We start from the raw sequence: 16,665 nt of genomic DNA, 5'->3' as shown, positions 1-16,665 counted from the left end.
TTGTGCTGAAGCCAGAGTATACATGGTTTTGCTGTAAGACACACTCCATTGTGCCCATTCAGTACTAGTTCTGGGGATGCCTGAGAGGATTCAGAGCTGTGGGCCAGGAACTGGCTGAGAGGCAGCAAAGTGGAGCAGTGAACAGTGAGTACCTGTAGGACTCCTGAGCAGGAGGCAGTTTGGCTCCAGGTAGTGTCCTTTGCAGCCCACAGTCTCCATTCTCTCGCTAATGCCCAAACATGTACTTGGGCTCTCCTGCTTCCAGGTGTTTCTTGTCTTCCATAGCTTTCTACAAACTCTTCTCTGTCCTCAGGCTCCTTTAGAAATAAGTAACTCTGTCCTACAGGAAAGATGTTTGTGAGGTTCAAAGCAGAAGTGCAACATCTATGGGAAATCAGAGCAAGTCTAATTTTTTAGGTTGAAATGTTGTGGGTTTACACTCCTGTCCAACATTGAGAGCTATGGTGCCTTGTAAAATAGTGAGTTTGTCTACGAGGATCTCTATCGTATTTGGTGACAAGTGAATGATGCTGGTTTATGAAAGCATGAAGAAGTTGGTACAGATGGGCTTCAGCAGTCTGTGCTCAAGGAAAGCAATTGAGATTTCATTCTTGTTGCAGTGCATGGAAAGCTTCTTGTTTACTCTCTTAATGTGCATGGGCACAGGTTAAGTTTTAATCTAGTTGAGAATTCATGCTGTATTCCAGGAAGTGGTGTTTAGCTTCAGTGATTTTGTTTTTCTTTAAGGTTTTGACCAGTACTTTGGAATTTAACACTATGTATCCTGAAGAAGGCATAGAAGTGTAATTTGAATGCACACTGTATTAAGCGCTCACATCATGTATCCTAGAAGGAATTTCACCAAACAGGGGAGGTATTCATTGAACTAGGAGCAAAGCAGTGTCAAGTTGAGAAGGAAATTACCATGGAAATGAGTTTTAAAAGCCCGAGGCAGATGTAGGGAGAGGCACATTGTACCAGGAATTTTCCTAACACACTCTAGCTTATATGGCCTTTCCATTACTTCAACATCAGCATATAAGAAATCCTTGGCTTGGAACACAGTCTCTGAATTTCAGTAGTTTTGTGCTCTTGCTGTAGGCTGGCTTCCCTCTTAAGAGAAATTAAACCCAGCCTCAGCTAGGATTGGGGCATCTGCTTCTATAGGAATGGCCTTGCTTGGGGCAGATGAGAAGTCCTTGCAGCTCAGCGTTTTGTCTCTCTGTGGTCAGTAATGGATGCTTAGGAGGGGAATGAGGGAAATATATTAACTTCTTTCCTACCATATTCTTCCAGTGCTTGCCAAGGAGCAGCTGAGTGGGTCTGTGGGTTTAGTAATTCTTGATTAGTTGTTTTTTTCCTTCCACAGATTTGTCTTTTTTTTTTTTTTTATCTTTTTTTTCTTTTAAATAGCACATTTCAAGGATCCTTATCTTGTGGTAATGAGTTCCACAGCTAACCTGCACAGTGTGAAGAAACCTGCCCCATCATATATCTGCCTAATAATAATGTGTAATGTCCCTCAACATTTTCATGTTTTAGAGAAATGGCAAATAAACTGCCTATTCATTTCCTCCATGCTCTTTATGATTATACAGACTTAGATCATGTTTTCTTTTTAAAGATTTTTGAGCAATACATAAGCGGATTTGTTGACTTAGTTCATTGCAGAAAGATGGTGGTACAGGTAGAAAGTGATATATTTTCAGGAACAGCAGACAGGTCCTGTAGTGTCTTCCCATAATTTCTGGATTATTCATATTCCTGAGGCAACAGTGGATCCCTGATGCACTCTGGAATGGATAGATTGCAAGTAAAGAGATACACAGCTTAGGGCAGCATTGGTAATACTCATGGGAGTGTTGGCTGTAATTGATGAGAAATGATTGTGTGGGAGAGGCAAATGGGTTGTTAATGTATAAACAAGTGTATATGTTTACAGATTTTTTGGAATTTTGAAGAACTCAGTCCATTCTAGTCCCTTACAGATTGAAAGAAAATAAACTGTAATCCCCCCCCTTTTTTATTTTTTAATTTTGTTGCTAAAATTATGAAGGGAAGAAAAAGAAAAAAATCCTAATAGAGTGAAATACATGATTTTGTTAAATGTGAAAAAGTGAAAATACTTGGTATGGCTTTTTCTTCAATATACTTGTTTTCATTCAAAACACATTGTTAAAACTATTCCAGTTCCTCCCAGTAATAGCAGAAATGAGAGTATCTGTTGCAGAGTTCTTGCTTAGATGTGTCACTGGAGTTGAGATTACATGAACGTATACAGGTTGAAAAAACTTAACAAAAACTGATTTAGGCACTGAACGGAGGAAGATGATACAAAGTGAGGCTCCAGTTGGAGGCTGTCTCCAAACAAAATACTATATCTGAATAGCCTAGAAGTTTATCACTTGGTTATATACCAAAGCTTTATGGCTATCCGGTATAGCTTTAAGAGACAAAATTTATGTGCAAAATCTGGGCAACAGATAAATTCAGAAAACAAACTCTTTGGTCTTAATGTGTCTTCGTTGGGAAAGTCTGGAGAAAATGGAAGTGAGAGCTTATGAACTGGAAAATCATAAATTTGTGTCCCTTTCCTGTATCATATGCAGTAAAATTATTAACTTACCAGGCCCAATTATGCAGTACTACTGCTCTGTATATTGATATTAAGAATAATCTGAGGTCCGATTAAACTCCTGTCTGCTGGTATCTGTTCACTGATTTGAATGGAAGCTAGTTTGGACTCCAAATCCTGTGAATCCTGCTACCTGAGAAGAATGGTTACTCTGTTTTCCTTCTTCTCAGCTAGGAAGGAAGCAATGGGTGTATGAATGTTCATTTTCATCTTATAACTTCCTCTATATAATGCAATAGATTTTTTTTTCAAAACCCCTCCCCCCAGTAATAACTTCAGAAGCACCTGCATTATTCTCAAGTATAAAAAAATTCTCTTAAGAAAGATCTTTAACTTTAAATGCCACTGACCTGCACAGTGGATCCTGTCTATTATGCCAGGGTTCTGGGTTCAAGGAGTTCTGAAGAGGTACCTCTTGGATGAATAGCCTGGGCAAATCTGTTGTTCAGTCTGGCTAGCAGGTTTGTTCAGAAAATGGAGGTATGTGTGCCAAGGTGTTCCTTTGTGATCCTTCTGCAGCAATAATACATGTGGGAGGACTTCAGTGTCAGTGTCTATCTCATCTCCCTACTGCTGAGGAGTTAACAGGCTGTAATCAATAACTCCAAAGGTGCTTATGAAGATGCCTATAGGTAAGCAGCTAAGCCAGTAAGAACTTCAGAATTATGATCAAGATCAGTTACCTTTTTAGTCTATTCTGATTTTAGCCACATCCTCTGCTTTTGGCCGCCATCCCGGACTCTGCCTCTGTGCAGTGTGTTGACAATGATCTGAACAAGTCACAGTGCTGTGCAGTGTAAGAACTGAAAATGACTTAATGAGGTCTTGGTGCCTTATCTCAAGTACTCTGCAATGCATTGTACTTGTTGCCTGATTAGGGTGAGTGCCTCTCCTGTCGCTCCTGCGGCTCATGAAGGACTAACCTGGGAAGACCTGTTACTCTTCACAGGCTGGAAAGATCTGTGTTCCCTGACATCCCAGTGAGTTGGCATGTAAAGAACTGAAAGGACATGGAAAATCAAATGCCCTCCTAGAAGAGAAAAAAATGAACTGTAGGAATAACAGCTCTAAATAATAGTTACCTCCATAAACTGCAAATTCTATAAAACAATTGTGTCTGCCAGTTAGTCATCTTTTAGTTGTGTAGCTTCATGGAATGTATTTATTGGCAGTTTTCAAAACAGGCCACCCTGTACTTGCCCAAGTGTTTCACAGCATAGGAGGCATGTTAAAGCCTGTCCATTTTCCTTTGCAGTACAGCCAATTACTGCGTTCAGTTACTTTTCCTACATCTCTGTGTATATTTCTCCTCAGCATTCAATCATTTCTTCTAGTGAGAACCATTGTAAACAACAGGTTGATACCATGCAGTAGAAAAGTTGCACAGACATCAATGGCATTTGTTGCTTTTGGACTGTCCAGTCCTGAGAGCCCTCTTAAAAATGTGCAAGACTTGACTTCAAGGTATCGAGTGCTCTCAGCTCAAGCTGGAGTCAGGCAGCATGTCAGGCCTTTGCCAACAAATGTGCCTGCATGTGAGAATATTGGAAAGCCTAAACCTACATCAAAAAAAGATAACACTTCCAAAGACTTACCAAACTCCTTCCTCTGCAAGCTCCTGTCTTGCACAGCTCCACAGCCAGATACAGCTACTGAGGCATTGAGGAGGTTGTAAAGAAGCTATGGGAGGGATGGCTGAATGGGAGCACCAGAGCTTGTGGTATCTAGGTAAGGGCAAGAGCCAGCACAGGTACTGAGGCAGTGAGGCTATGCTAGTCTGCAGGGCCACCCCTTCCTGGTCTTTGGGGGTTTTGTTTTGGTGAAAATCCAATTCTGTGTCCTTAAATGACAGGTGAGAAAGTTGTGCTTTCCATGTAAGGACAAGATGGGTCCTAACCCATGGAGCCTGTTGGTGCTCTGCACAGATCTGTTGAGATTGTTACTAGACACTGGGGGACAAGAGCAGCTGCCTTCTTTGGAGACACCAAGACTGCAGCCTTTAAACTGTTCCCCTTGCTGCCAAATGAGTACTGTAACACAGGTATCCTTCCTTGATCAAACCCCAGAGAATTAAGCTCAGATTTCTCTCTCTGTAACTTTTCGGTTTCCATGTATAACAAACTAGTCTTCACATCCTGATCAGAAGAAGAGATTTTAGGAAAATGAATCTTTTTTCGTTAATAGAAGTCTTACAGCTTCTTCCCTGTAACAGCCCGCTGTTGTGGCTGGGGACAGCAGGATGGGTTAATCGTGGCCCCATTTCCTGAGGTCTCCTGCAGTCATGATTTGTGAATGCCTGAGAATACCCCTGCTGAATTCTAATTGTTTGTGGCAGTCGGCACATGATTTCAAGTGTTTGGTCACAGCAGTGTTCATTTTCTGCTCTTTTAATCTTTGATGGATGTTGCGCCTGGCTTCACTGATGTGGTTCACAACGCAGTAGGCAGTGATTTCCTATAAGATGTTTTGTCTCGACTACAGAGGTGTAGAGTCCCTATACGATGGCCAGTATTTATTAATGACATCCCAAGGCTTCTAAAGAGAAAGCTCTGCCATAGACCATTAGAACGTAATCTATTCCAAAATGTCAGATGCAGTTAAGCAAGAGCTATCTTGACTGCATGGAGACTTTCCTCATTAGTTGAGACTCTGATTAGAAGACTGATTAAAGGCTTTCTCTTTGTAAAGGTTCACTCTTTATCTCTGCAGATATCCTTACTATGCAAGACATGACGGAGCTAGCTTAAGGCTCACACAAATGTGTGTATGTGTGTGCACGGTCATTCATGACCATACAGTGTCCATGAATGTTTTAAAAAATGCCCTTAGTTAGTAACATGAAAAAAAATCATTTGTGAATATGAATAGGGTTGACTTTTGTTGCACTTTTCAAACTCTTCAGCTTGTGTTATTAGTATGCACTTGCATAAAAGGTCAAATTTTCCTATCACATGTAAAGCTGTAGGATTAAGATTTTAACAGCAATTTGGGGGTTGCTGGGATACAAAGTATTTTGTGTGGAATACTTGCTATCTGAGATCATTACAAGTAGCCAAATTGCTTCCTGTGATTTGAACATTGCTCTTGCTGTTCACTCTAAGCTACAGGATTGTGATAGTGCTGAAATATTCTAGGCTTCTCCTAATGTTTTACCTACAAATAGCATTAAGCTTTGGCGTATGCCTTTAAATTTCTCATGGTGTTCAGTTAAGATTGCAATTCCATATATAAGCTCTTAGAAGAAAGGATTGTTGTTTCATTATGTGTTTGTATAGTGCTTAGCACAATAAGGATGAGGTCTTTGGATATTTCTGGAGCCTAGATAATAAGCTGGTATTATTAAGAAATAAAAACATCCATGAGGCAACTGTCAAAGCTTCCAAATGATTTTGCAAGATGTAATTTCCCAAAAATTGGAGCTTTCAACTTTTATTCTGGAGTATTTTGTAGTTAACTGCCTTATGCATTTTACAAACACCTTGTTGGGTAATGAGAAATAAACCAGAAAACAATGACAGCTTTAAGAAATTGTATGAAATTCAGTGTTCTCATAACAGGGACTTGATTGTTGTTTCCAGTCTGGTCAGATTAATAATAACTTAACATTGCTGCCAGTTGATGTTTGTATACGAAAGAAAGAACAAAATATTAAGTGGTCATATTGATCTAGTTACCACTGAACAGATAGTTTGTTTCATTATTGACAAATTTTAGCAGGGAGGCCATGCTCTGGAGGGCAGTAAGCATTAGTATACTGCTGTTAGCCTGGATACTGAAGTTAGCCTTAGGAGAGTGTTGACCCTTTATGTGCCAAAGTCAATCTCAATCTTGTTGAACAATTAAAAAAATTATAATCTATTTGTTGTTTCATTGCAAATACCATGTAGGATGTACCTTGTCTTATAGCTGACAGGCTACTAGAAGGTTTGATTTTGCTTTTTCTTGGGTGTCCTATGCATAAGTAACTGAAGTTACCCTTTGGGCTCATGGGTTTGATAAATTCTGGAAAACCTTTTTGGCTGATCCTTTTCGGGGTAGGGTTACCAGGGCTGCCACAGATGGTAGCAGGGCTTCTTCTAGTGAGCTGTCACGGTAACAGCATGTCATAGAGCTAAGACAAAACCAGATCTTTCTACTGTGGAGCTGTCTTCTGACTAGCTGCTAATCAGCTCTGCCAGATTTATCACATACTTGCTGTTTGCTGTCACATCTCCTGTACAAGTGACACAGTTGTTTGTTGAAGGCTCTGGTTTCTCTGTATTTCAATGGTGGTGACCATTTAGTTAAACTGAAGTTTTCTGAATCCCAGCCCAGTGTTTTTATGCCCTGCTCTGTGTGGCTTTCAATATATCTGTTAACCTCAGCTAACAAATAACAGAGAAAGAAAAATTCTCCGTCCTCCACCCATACAACCTTATACACATATATGCAGGCACACAATTTGTGAATGGTATGTACCATGTTCCTCTTCCAGAATCTCCAGACTGTTTCTTCTTGAATGAAACAGAATAAATAATAGTGTGGATAGACAGCTGACCAAGGAAAGGGAAAGCCTTAAGGGTTGTGACCACAGGTTGTTAAGGTGCAGTGCCACAGACTGGAGGGGAAACAGTTGCGTTTTAATTTATTTCCCAGTTAAAAGTTGAATTCCTCCTTCCAATGCTGGTCTTCGGGAAACATCTACTCTGTGCAGCCAGAGTTTTTTCAGAACACCTGCAGCTGTTGATGACTAGCTGGATTTGAGAGTGTGTTTGAACATCAGGTCTGGCAGTCTCAGTCTGGCAGTAGGTGTGTCAGCTGGATCCTGCAGAGCTTTTCCTAGTGGCAAACTCTGCAAGGCAGTATCTCTGCTTTTTCCTCCATGCCCTCCCATACCCTCCTCAGGGTGCACTTCCAAAAGGTATTTGGCAAGCATCAACCCACACCTTTAAATCTTAAGACCAACCTACTGCAAGATTATTTCCATAAAAGTAAAGCACATAGATGCTCTAACAAACAAGGAAATTTTAACCTTATCAAATCACTGTGAAGCAGATCCTTGGCTCTACTCTGCTGCTTTTACCTTAATTCAGGAATAAGAAATTACAGGTTCAGTTAAATTCATCCGTTTACTTACTCTCCAAGGTTGAATAATTCCAGAGGGATACCTTCAGTGTTTGGAAATCCCTGAGTGAAGTGCTGCAAAGTCAAGATAGGGGCTTCCTACTCTCCTCCCCAAAGAGTAAGGAATTTAGTTAGAGACATTAAGACACTGCTAAAATCCTCAGCTGCCCTAGCTCTCTTGAGACTTCCAGGCAGCAGCAAAGTGAATTGTGCTGGGGATGATTAAGTCACTTAATTCCAGGATCAAGGAACTACAGAGGTGGCATCAAGTTGCATTTGTACATGACCCTTTCTGTCACATGAAAACCCGGGCACAGCTCACCATCAGGCCTGTTGTGGTACTTACAAGCTATGTAATCTATCAACCCATATCAGTGCCCTCACTCTGGTCTGTGCCTAGTTCATGAATTAGAGTGCAGATGAAGAGAGAAGATTTTGTCTTTGTTACCTCTTGTAGGCACCATTGGCACAATGTAGCCCAATGGAAAGTCTTTGCGTCTCTGACATATGGCATACAGGTCACAGGAGAAAGCAAAGTGAACAACTACTATGAAATGGTTAGAAGAAAAACGAACCTGTCGTTGGTTTTTAGACTTTGGTCAACTCTGACTTGTCTTCCAATGTAAAAGCAAGCAGTATTTAAGCATTTGTCTGAGTATGAAAATACATGATGCTGGATGAGGATCCTTTCTACTTGATATTCACCTTACTAATATCCTGTGTGATCAGAAAAGTGGCACAGCATAGCTTGCTTAATTTGAGAATTTACTGTTGTAGACATCTGCGAACCTATCACTGGGTGTATATATAGTACAGATCAAGATGTAGGGTGTTGGGGGAAAATAATTCTTGCCACAAGTTTGGGATGAACTCATTACATCACTGATGGTGGAGCCAAGAATGAGGCAAAGTCTTCCCAGACAAATCTCAGTAGCAGCTCGACAATATCTCACACCATCAGAGACTGCTGAATAAGTCTCATCCTCTTAAAAAGCCTCACTGTGCTTTTTACCTTTTTTTTTTTTTGAAGTAGAGTTGCTGCACTGCAGAAAAGCATCTTGTCATTGGCATGGGTGTAGCTTATTAGTTTTAATAACAATGAGTTATGCAGAATACAAAATCCTATTATGTAATTGCTTTGAATATTATACCATGACTTGAGAAATACAGGAGTCAGTGTGATGATTATCATGTGGGACGGCTGACACTTTCCAATCCAAGGAAAGAAAAAAACCCTCAGCTAGTTAGCATGAAAACTTTTTCCACTTGAATAAAAGTAGAGAAGTTTTGTTCCTTGTCAGGATTCATAGACACGAAATCCACACATGAACTGGCTCCATTGATGCTGATGGCAAAATTCCAGTAGACTTTATGAGAGCCAAAATCCGGCTCCATGTAGGCTTCAAAGAAAGCAACTCTCCATACAGCAATGTGTTTGAGAAATAAGTCACCCTTTGTGAAGGCACAGAGACCATGTTGGCACCATTTAAAACCTCAGAACAGGTACAAATTTCGTCATGACAAATGAACTATAGCTGATAACTTTCAAAGGAAAGAGGGGAAGATTATAGGGATGATGATGCTAAAGAACATGTTTGAATATTAGGTTAGTTTTATTAGCAACTTGTTAACATCAGTGAACAGTGGTAGTCTTTTTGAGGTTTTTTTTTGAGTCGCTGTGTAATTAACATCTAGAGGAACAGAGCCAGGGACCTCATTTAATCTGTCGGTTCTTACCTGATTTCCTCTGTATGCCAAGGTGGCTTTTGTCAAGTCTTGGAGGGTGTACAACGCCATCTGTAGTTTTCTTCTGTGTCTGTGGACCTGCAGGCTTCTCCTACCTCCCTTTTCCCATGAAGGCTCAGCTAGATTCTCAAAGTACAGAATCAGTGCACCCAGTCTTGTACTGTAGGTTTCTGGAAGAGACAGAAACAAGCAGTCCTTCTTGATGTGCTTTGCATTTGAAGTCTTGCTGAAATGGGAGTAATTTTCATGAGACTCCCAGCTGAAATAATGCTAAGACAGAAGGAAAAAAGTAGGGTAGGCATTGGAGAGGAGAAAGCAAAACAAAACCTTCAGTCAGTTTGGAGTTTGTCAATTTGTGGCTCACTAACTACACAGGAAATTATTCTTTCCTTACATGCTTGCACCATTGTGGCTTTATCTGCTGTCATCAGCGAATCTATCAAATGAAGCTCTGTTGTCTGTGCCTAGGAATTACTGTACAGCACAGCTAGGACCTGAGGCGCAGTGTTCTCCAATAGACCACCTACAGCAGGAAGTATTGAAAAGCAAGAGTTCAGGCTGTGAATTAATCATCAAGATTTTGCCCACTTTTAATCTGGCAACACACTACATGACTTCAGTGGGGACTTTAATTGGCTTCTCCACTGCAAGAGTTTTATGGATTGGGTCCAGACAAATCCTGCCCTAGGCAAAGATACGGTAAGCATTTGCTTAGGGCAGCAGATGTGTTGGGCGGTGACTGTGAGCATGCAGCATACTTTGCCTATAACCAGGCTGCTGCTGCCACCACTGGGGTGGAATCTCATTTGACAGTGGCAGTTGTGGCTTTTATATTTCTTCTTTTATCCTAGTGACAGCAAGAGCAGCAAGATTATGTCTGCAGAGCTTTCTCTTCCCAGCTCTGCCCTTTTCAGATGCATCTCCCCTTCCCCTGGCCACAGCAGCCCTTCAGCCCTAGGAGCAATCTCTTTTGCCTGCAGTGCTGAGAAGGAGGTAGAACAGTTCTGGACCCAGTCTTCAGCATTTACAGATTTACAAAGGATGACTGTTTAGAAGTGCTTCAGGGGATACTTCAGAGTTTTTACCTGGGGTCCAGTGTGTCTGATGGGCTATGGAATATAGAAATTGAAACAAATGTCCTTTTAGGATACTTCTGACTGGATCTGAGAAGTGCCCTAACTCTAGGAAGTACTGCAGGGGCAGTACTGAACACATAAACCACTTAAAAGTGTTCTACATACAAGCAGTGTCATGCACAGTATATTGCTGTGCTAAGAAATGTGACAAAGATGCCTGTTGATAAACTTGTGTGCTAGAGCCATATTCACATCTATTCAGTGTGTCACATTGGTTCTTCAAGACGGTGGGTCACAGACTGGAGTACTTGAGCTGGTTTGTTGCATCTCATCAATGACCACTATTGCTGTGAAATATTTTCTTTTTTCTTAATGAGGAAATTAAAGGATTTGAAATGTAATAGTACAGGGATCAAATGTCTTAGGAATAAAAAGCAATTGTAGCTTATCTGTTTCAGTTTAAAATGTTTTTCCTTTTGCTTTTTCTTTGTATAATTGATCTCTTTAGAAAGAAGGGGTGTACTATGTTACAGTGTTACTGTAACTTTCAAATTGCTCTGCAGCTCTTTTATGCTGTATCTTCTGTGACTACGTAAATCTGGCCCCTCCTAGCTCAAGAAATTTTTCTCTTCCTCACACAAACCCTTAAGTCTTCATATTCATAATTAAGGAGATTAATTACATAATGAAGAGGGAGTTGCTGTAAAATGGTCCTAATATGAGGACTCTTTAAAAAAACCCTGGTGTTTCCCTCAGAAACTCTAGCATCCTTTGTTTGTAGGAAAGGCAACAACAAACATACATCTCAAACAGATTGTGCTATATTAGCTGGGAGAGTCTGTCTCAGCCTGAGATGCAACCCCGTCCGCCCAAAGGTAAGGGAATGGCTGCACTAGAAAGGGTGTATATAAAACAGAGGTGTTGAAACTGTTGTCCCTTGGTGTGCCTTGAATGAGGTGGGTGAGAAGGGCTCTGATCAGTTGTCCTAGGCCACTGGGAGAAAACGGTGATATAAACATACAGCATTTCTCTAGGGGAACGCTGTTTCTGACTGCAACTAATAAGGCAGGGGTTTCCAAATAACTCTTGTAATTGGAGTGTTCGCCTACTTTCTTTGATGTGAAGTTAGGGTGTCATATTCTGGCTCCCAATGACCAGAAGTTATGTTTTAGAATAACTGTTCTGATAGCAATGCTTAATAGGGTGAACAGTCATGATTCTTACGGGAGGTACAGCAGAGATTCAAAATCCACCTCAGGGCAGGATGAAAAATACACAAAGCTGACACTTTCTTCCTAGCCCCTCTGACTCTAGTAGAACTGCAGTGCTGAAGCTGAGAGGGAGGTTTGGAGAAAATTTTGATCTGCATGCTGCAGGCTTTAGCTCTTCAGTTTTTCTGTGTAACTGGATCTAAATATGATCCTTTCAGAAGTAATTCTGAAGATCCACTGAGTCAGGTTAGGGCTGCTGCGCAGCGTGCTGTTGGTGTGAACTCACAGGAGAAAGCTCTGTCCTTGGCTGTAGCTCTAATGTGTTCACTTTTCATCGCAACTCTGCAGTGCATCATATAAACGAGTCTGTTCTTTTAGCTATTGTGAAACTCCGATGGAATGTGCTATTCAAACAGACTATTATTTTAAATCAGTATAACAGATGTAGGTTAAAAAAAACATACACAAATCCTAGAAATAGCAGGTTTACCTATTCATCTGATATTTAACACCACAGAGACAATGATTTGGAATTCTACTCTTTTTTGTGTGTTTTGGCCTTCCAAAAGATAATTTTGTTAAGATTCTTTAGTTTTAGCTAGAGCAGACATGTATATCTCTTACTTTATTGTGCTGTTGGTGATCAAATTTTGATTTTAATTGCAAAGAAGATACTGTAAAAAACTTGTCATTGAAAAGATTTTCAACATCAGTTAACATTCTAAAATGGAAAATATTTAATCTCTGAGAGCTACTATGGAGAATTTTTGAACAGCAGTTCACCTCTGGTTCATAATGCACTTCCAGTTTCTCCTCGTCTTTTTTTCACCACCAGCCCAATGCCACAGTTTAGCAGGGAGAGATTAGGTGTTGAGCCCCAGGAAGATCACCAAGCTCACATCTTGCCTCTAGAACTGCAAGCTTACTATCAGAGCACTCAGCCAGATTCTTTGTTCAGAAATGCATTAATTCATAATTCTATGCCTTGCAAATGTGCAGCTCCAAATAGCAGAAAAGACAGACTAGCGTCCTGGGTTTTTAAAAAATTTGAGGGAGATTTGGTGCAGTTGGTTACTTTTTTTCCCTCCTGTCTGTCCTGTGCACTTGCTGTTCTCTCTGTTCTGCTTCCTTTGCAACATCTTGGGATCTGTGAACCACCACTGTCACACTCCTCATTGTGATCAGGGGTTGTTTCTCTGTTGCTATGGTGGCAAACAGAAATTAGGATCCTTATATCAGCTAAGGAGAGCACAAGTAAGCACAGAAATACTTCAAGGACCACGTTCAGACTTAGAGGAGAGACTGCCCTGCAGTAAATACCCCAAGGTGACAGAATAATATTATTCTTCCCAAGCTGCTTTATTGTATTTTCTTTATGGCACCCTCCAAATTCCATTATTGGCTGAGAATGGAGGACACCAGTATTATTAGAGATGGAAGAGACCAGTATTGAGGACTGTTCTGTAAAATACTTATCCTCTGTGGGTTTGTGTAGGTCTTTATGTAACCTGAACGACTTATTCTCTGGTTCTTCAACTGTTTTCCTGCAGAAACTTGGTGGGGGAACATTTCACCCTTCCCTAGGTAATGGCAGAGGAAGGTAAGAGTCCCAGCCTCTCAGCTGTGTTCACAACTCCCGTGATGGAGTTCCTGTTCTGTAGCCCCCACACCAGCACTGGGATGGCAGGATGCTTATTCAGATATTTACTTCCTTCAGTGCTCAGGTCTGCAAGTCTTTGCCCTTTCTATACTTCATTCAAAGGTACACTTTTATCTTTCTTTAATTTTTTCTCTAAGCTACTCAACTTACTTTGAGAATTTTTAGTAGGAACAAGAGGGGCAGGGAGCTGTTGTTCATTGTAAGCATGCTCTGCTTTCACAAGTGGGATGTGAACACACTGTGAGCACTTCTGCCTGGCCTTGAAAGGAGGTTAGTCTGTCAGCTGCGCTTCAGCATCGTCTTGTGGAAGTGCCCCCTGCTGCCATGTACAAAGACTTACAGCATATTACACTACAACTTTTACCACTGTGTCTTTCAGTCTACATGTGCTCAAAGTGTTTTATGATATACACACAGCAACAGAAAATGTACAAAACAAATATATCTTCAAACAGAGGAGCTTCTTTCTTCAGCTGGCAAAAATGACACTTTTCACAACAGAACAGTAATAGAAATGAGCCTGTACTGGCAGAGCCATTCAAAGTTCTCCCCAGCTTAGGATAACTTTCTTCCAAGCATGATTATTCTTCACGACTTTATAATGAATTGAACCAAGCATAAATTAAGAAAATAGAGATGTAGATGAGAATATAAATCTAAAATTACTTCCAAAGCCTGTTGTTGATTATCTGCTTTGCATTTCTTTAGTGGTTCTTCCCCAATACTGTGCCACATGTAATTTAGCACTGCTTAAAAACTATTTCATTAATGTAATTAATGTGGGAAGGGGCTGTATTGGCAATTGCTTTTTATGATTGTCAGTTTCATTGGTGACTACTGTTAGTTTATATCTTAGAAGGATATATATTTTACAACTAAAGATCCAGCACTCAAGTGCTATATTGGGTCTGTTTTAAATGCCGTTAAAATAAATGTGTATAAATTCAGAATAATGTAGTATTGAAATAAACTCTCCAAACTTGTAGGTATGGAGCAGCTATGGAAAACATGCATTTTCAGTGAGTATCAGAGCATAGCTCATTGAGACAGTGATTGTAATGAGAGGTTTGCTTGGGAAAAAAATGAGTTAACTTAAAGTGGGACCAGATGCTGATCTGGATGTAGGTGGGCTTGAGAGCAAAAGAGGGAAACAATCTGAGTAAAGAAAACAGGAGCAGGGTCTGAGGAAGGAAATGAAAAACCTATTGTCAGTGCCAAGGAGAAGAGGACATAGGGAGCCCTGGGGAGGCTGGGTGTGGAGGAAGGGAAAGGGGAGGACTGAGGGATGACTGGGGACAAAGCTGAAGAGGACGTGGTATATGAGGGAGAGTGAGGATAGACTTGTTGCAGAGGTTGGGCAGGGGGCTGAGCAGGCAGCTCTCGTCTCTTTCTCACTGACTTCTGCCTCACTAGCTGTGCATCTTCTACTTGCTGCAACAAAGGATATATCAGAGTCCTACAGGCCACTGTCACTTTTGTCCTGGAGCAGGTGTAACCCTTGCACTGGAGCTTGGATCCTCAGTGTAGGGTGAACATGCAATTATGTCAGCGGAGAGTTGTATCTTGATGCATATGGGAAGGAGGGAAATACATTTTGGAAATGCAGTAGTCACATCTTGCACTTCAAATTTCTTGAAGGTTCCAGTTTGTAAACTCAGTTAAGTTCCTCTAACATGGCAGCGTGAGTGTGTGTGTAAGTGTGAGGAATACATATATATTGGGGTGATTATCTGAGTAGCTGGTTGCAGGAGGGAGACAGCAATAGCCAGTGTTAAATATGACTCTCCATTATGGTAACTTCAGTGCATCTGCACCTCTTTGTAGTGCAGGGGCTGGATTACTAGCTTCAGTAACAATACCATCTTGCACTGCAGTTCTGTTTGCTCTTGCAAACTGAGCAGGATCACATCTGTGTGGGATCATTGACAGGAGCTCTGCAGAGGTCACTGACATGCCACAGAACCATGTTTGTTCAGTAAGTAACACTTTCATCCTGATGTCCCACTAAGCCAGCACACCAGAATGGCTTCCTTTGCCACTGTGCAGTATCTAGCTCTCTCTCTGTGTATGTATGTTTTAGGCTCAAAATATAAAGTGCAGACATTGACTGTTGTTGATCGTTAGAGGTTTTGTATGGAACTGGTTAGAAAACTGGGCTGTTAGCCCTCATACATTGCCAAAGTTGTATTTAGATAAAACTGCTCTGCCTGTAGAAATCTCTTCCAGTTCTTCACTTATTCACTGCTAACCTAAGTGGAGCTGCAGTTGTTTTTCCCTGTTTTATGAGGGTTACGCAAGAACTTTTGTGGAGAGGCGGTTGTGTCCTGCCTGAGATGGGGGCTCTGCAGTGGAAACAACTGCAGTAAGCCTGGCATGCGAATCTGCAGATGAAACCCAGAAGTTAAATTGTAAGCAGGCAGGCAGCTCTTCTTCACAGCAATGCAATAACTAATGCGGGGTCTTGGGGCCAAGCCCACTGCAGGCCTGTGGACCCTCAAGTAAATCACTGCAGAATCCAAGGAGACAGAAGTGCTCTGTACAAGCATGTGGTCCGTTTTTCAGCATTGTAGCTTGCTGTATATTTTTGTGTTCTAGTCCTCAGCTGTGCAATACAGCCATGGAATAGCTGTTAGCTGGGACTCCAAGAGCTCTGGGGTGATGGACAGCAAGTGTGGTCTTGACAGTGAGATGCTGTTCATGTTTGGATAGCCAGCGGACACGCAGGAGCCCAATTCTTCATCATCACCAAGCTGGGCAGGAATTGGCACAGGAGTTGCGTGAAGTTTTTAAATCAGCTTTTCACTGTACCCACTCTTGCCAATCCCTTAGAATAATTTGAGGGGCCCAAGGTTTATTGTCCCTTATGTTCACATTGTTAGGACTCACACTGGGACTTTATGGCCACTTAAGCATTATAATGGTATTGCTATGTCTTTTCCCCCCAGGCCTTTTGCACTGTGGGAGAGGCATAAAAAGGCAGTAGTACACTGGACCCCAACTCAGAGCTTACTGGACGGCTGGCATTACCACAGGATATGAAAAGGCTGAAATGGAGACTGACAGAGGGAGTTCAGTATAATACTGCCAGCAACACGCTACTTGCTCAACACAGTTACCAGCTCTGTGGGATCAAAGCAGTCACACAGCCAGTACAGGCAACATGGGAACGGAGGGGCTTTCGCTCGGGCTGTAGGGTGGGAACTGTCTTTCGTATTTAAGACCCTGCGCTGTATT

This window comes from Falco peregrinus, chromosome 8 (genome assembly GCF_023634155.1).
Source record: "Falco peregrinus isolate bFalPer1 chromosome 8, bFalPer1.pri, whole genome shotgun sequence".
Taxonomy (NCBI): Eukaryota; Metazoa; Chordata; class Aves; order Falconiformes; family Falconidae; genus Falco; species Falco peregrinus.
Note: the sequence above shows the minus strand (reverse complement) of the source record.